Source organism: Arachis hypogaea, chromosome 4 (genome assembly GCF_003086295.3).
Source record: "Arachis hypogaea cultivar Tifrunner chromosome 4, arahy.Tifrunner.gnm2.J5K5, whole genome shotgun sequence".
Taxonomy (NCBI): domain Eukaryota; kingdom Viridiplantae; phylum Streptophyta; class Magnoliopsida; order Fabales; family Fabaceae; genus Arachis; species Arachis hypogaea.
In genome coordinates, this window is record NC_092039.1 from 17,884,126 (window position 1) to 17,888,512 (window position 4,387).

At 34.2% G+C, this 4,387-nt stretch overlaps 1 long non-coding RNA gene across 1 annotated transcript; it reads left to right on the forward strand.

Moving 5' to 3' along the window:
• The first annotated feature begins 279 nt into the window (after nucleotides 1-279).
• Nucleotides 280-3,834, forward strand: LOC140184296 (uncharacterized). The gene is made up of 5 exons (XR_011880722.1): nucleotides 280-1,192; nucleotides 1,324-1,558; nucleotides 1,633-1,848; nucleotides 1,949-2,238; nucleotides 3,419-3,834. It is a non-coding gene; the product is annotated as an uncharacterized lncRNA (long non-coding RNA).
• Nucleotides 3,835-4,387: the final 553 nt, after the last annotated feature.

Here is a 4,387-nt window from a genome sequence, read left to right on the forward strand (position 1 = left end):
ACTTATAGTTTTATATTCTGCAGACTTTTATAGTGGATCACTTTTTATTTCCTCTAAAGGTATGTGCATAATAATGCTTATGTATACATTGATATTTGTATTTACAATTAGTATCATCTTTTGAATCCAATGTCAAGTGAATCTAACTTTTATTATTGGCTAACATTGTATTCGTTGAATGCTTAGTTTATATATAGTCGGTAAATGTTTTGAAATAATAACAGATTTCATTTCAAATTATAGTTTCACATGTTTATAATCTTATATCTATATTTAAACTTGTTTTTTCTATATAAATTAGTCAACGAGTTATAATTTAATTTTGGTTGTAACAAATTTACCAAAAAAGCATGAATGTGACATAACCAAGATTTGATTCTGATTTAATCTCTTAGTTCTTTTCTGAATCACAACTTTGTTGTACCCTCTATTTTTGTATGCTTGATGTTCCATAGTTATGTTAAAAAAAGGTGATTTATTTTCTTTTAGGTGGTGAGTGATTGGAATTTAAATTGTATATTTTTTTATTTATAATTTTGTTTATTTCATGTGTCATTAATAATCTTATGAACTTGTATTAATTTAATTAGACACCAGGTTCATACAAAACAAAAAAAGCTCTTGTCATGTAATATGTAAAAGTCTTGTAATATTCTATATGATTAGTACATATAAAACTAGGCTTCTACCTACTAAACCTTTGCCAAAAGTTCTGTGGAAGTCATTGTAATAGGTGATATAGGGTTTTAATTATGAATTACGAAAGAATACATCATGCTTTGACTCTTCTTGATTCTAATTTGTTTTTTCGTTGAAACAAGTGCCCTTTATCTTCTAAGATGGCTAGAAAAGGTCATTATACGAAAAAACTGAAATTAGGACCAGGATGTCAGCAACCACAAACGACTCCGTCTCTGGTCTCGACTTCCCACCGCGATGACTCTCAAATTTTTCCGGACAGTAGTGATAGTGTCTCTACAACTTCACGCCCGTCCCTTCTACTGTGCAGTGCAGTGTACCAAGGCTTGCTCCACAAACGAGCACAAATAACATTCAGAACTCGGAGTCAGGCCACGTAAACTTGGCAGTTAATGCTAATGATGTAGATTCTATTGATCAAGAAGCTGATGACCCCTTTGTTGATTCTAGAGCTCAAAGTCGCAAAGGACGCAAGACTACAGAGTTTTGGGAAGTTAAGATCATCGATAACGTATTTAATAATTTTTCTATGTTCAACATGATTTAGACTCTATGTTATATATTAATTTTCTCGCATGCTATCCACAACGGATACACATATAAAGTATTATATTTGGCTTATAGATTCCGATGACACAATCAAGCCGGCAATACTAAGCATGAGGGAGGCTATAGAACGGCCTAACGGTAGAAAGATCGTGCTCAGGTTCAACAATGCAAAGCAAGCAATTGGAGACGAAGCTGGACTGTTGAGTGGTGTGCTTAGTCTGCTGGGATCTTATTATGGAAAATTTTTCATCTGTGAGGAAAGTTGGCATAAAATGACCACTAAAGACAAGGTTTATAACGATGCATTAAGGTAAATGTTTATATCCACCTGGAGTTAAATATGCTTATCCTTACAATTATTGACAAATTTTATTATCTGTATAGCAAATTTCCCACTTCGATGAGGATAGTGAAGGAACTATCAAGAAAAATATTTTGAAAATTATGGGGAAGTCTTGGAAGGAAATAAGGCTAAGGTTGTATAATGCTTGTTTCGAGCAAACATTCACGACTAAACAAAATATTGAGCGCCGTCTGTCGGGAATTGACCGAGAGCATTGGAGATGGTTCCTTGACTATCGCGCCAAAGCTGAGACGAAGGTAATCTAGCATATCATTGGTACACAACAATAAAATAGATTTAGCATTGAGTCTTTTTAAATTAGTTTCTGATCGCCCTTTGTCTCTGATGGACCAATAGAAGAAGTGCAGGAAAAACGTGATTAATCGATCAAAACAACTATATACCCACACTGACGGTTCGAAAAGCTTTGCATGGCGAATGGAAGAAGAGGTACTTTACTTTTTTATTCACTCTTTGGACTATTTATGTGACTTAAGTTTCCTTGATTGTGTGGAATATGGTAATGGCACAAACTTTGTTGATACAATCGGAACAACAAGGGAGAAGAGTCAGTAGAGGAGAGTTATGGATCACAGTGCACAAAAAAAGATGGCTCCTGTATCAATGATGAAGCAAGAGCAATTGGTGTAAGTACTACTACTTATAATTGATCGATAAAGTTATGACCTCAAATAGGGTAATGTCTACTTCTCTATGTTATTTTGTTTTTTTTTTTATTTCATTACTGAATGGTTTACTCTCCTATGTCAAAATAGACCAAAAGAACTTTACAATTTCCAATTCAGCTTACTTTTAATTATCATTGCAAATTTACCTGTTATGTTTCTAGACATTTTGAACTTCGATATAATTTGGAAACAGTTGGGGTAGAATTTAAATGATTGAGTTTCACTTATCCCTTCCTTCTTTTTATAGTGGTTGACATCCTATGTTGTTATCTTTTAAGACCAATATTATACTCAATATTTGTAAAAAATGAAGCAAAGATTCTCTCATGGTGCCGACGTATCCGTGTTGGACATGAATCCAATGCCGACACGCGGTGGATACTTCAAACGAGTGTATCAGCGGCGTGTCTTCTTGTGGTGCAGAATTTTGGTAGAGCGGTCACAAATCCGAACGAGTCCGACCCGATTTAGATGTTCCTGAGACAGATCTTTCTGCTAGACTGCAAATCTTCAATTGATTTTGTGATTTTATGAACCGATTAAACAATTTTTTCTTTTTAATTTTAAAATATTCTAAAAGTAAAACAAATCAAAATTTAAATTTAAAAATAAAATAATCAATAAATCTAAATCTAAATCTATTTACCGTTTGTCTTTGGTAGCTTACTTACTCACTAGCTTAGCCGTTCTTTGTTCTCTGCGTTATATTGAAGAAGAAGAAGAATAAAAGATACAGAGGTTGAAGACGAACTGCAGAACTACATTGTGTGGTGCGTGGTATTTGCAGATGATGGACTTGCAGGATAAGAAATTGATACATTTTCTGTTAGCGAGATGGCAAGAGTAGATTAAAATTTTTTATTTTTTTAATAATTGCATAATTTTATGTATATTTACAATATGATATTTTATTAATTTAATATATTATTTAAATTTTACTTCACAACGTATCCTAAACGTGTCGTATCCAATTTTTTATAAAAAGAACGTGTTGGCATATCCGTGTCGTGTTGTGTCCGTATCTCATGTCGTATCAGTGACAATGAACGTGATACAGTTAATCATCATGTTTGGTGTGTTCTTGACATGAGATGGACCCATCAACAAAATGATTGTATTTGCTAATTTGTGTCTGTAGGAAAGAATTGAGGAGATGGAGCAACAGGATGAGTCTTCTAGGGTGTTGTCTCAAAATGATTCCATTGCTCAGGTTTTCGAAAAAGAGAAACCGGGTAGAGTACGTGGTATGGGTTTTGGACCGACTTCTAGTAAACTCTTCGGTCCGAATTTACAAGCGCCTGGCAACAAAGTCCAACTAGGGGAGACCCAGAGGAAGCTGCTTGAACTGCAGGCAGATCAGGAAAGCGAGAAGTTGAAGAGGAAGGCGATGGAGGATAAAGCAGCAGAGAAGAAAAAAATGTAGGCGATAAAGAGTGCTCTAATTTATCTATTTCAACGGCAAGGTGAGGAGTTGCCACCAAACATCGCTGTAGGGATGAGTTTCGTGGAATGATAGAGTGAAAAATAGTATATTAGGATTGGAGATATTTTGGATTGAAGCAAACATTTTGTTGAATTAGACTGAGCAACTCTTTGCAAGAGATTTGTTTTCTTCGTATTTTCATGAATATATTATTTTGTTTTGCAGATAATTTTTTTGTTTTTGCTACAAGTTTAGATTCTAAGGTTGAAAATATTCACTCTTAAAATAATAAAAAACTAAAAAGAATAAAAAATAATTCTATAATATTTTAAAAAAGTGATACGTAATTTTTTGAAAAACCCAATTTTTTTATTTTTCTTAAATTAGCGGCGGTTTTAAACTGCCGAAACGTGGTTCAAAGATTAAAAAATCTATTACATTTAGCGGTGATTTGCAACCGCCGGTAACTGTGACCGAAATTATAGTACCATTTCGCGACGATTTAAAATTGTCGCTAAACGTGCGCCAACTTGGACATATCGAGATTAATCACGACGGTTTGAAAATCGCCGGTAAACATGAAGCAAATCGTGTCAGTCTCATTTGGCGGCGGTTTTCTAATCGTGTGCCACAAAATTTTGATTTAGCGGTGGTTATACCAGCGGTTGCTGAAAACCGCTGCCA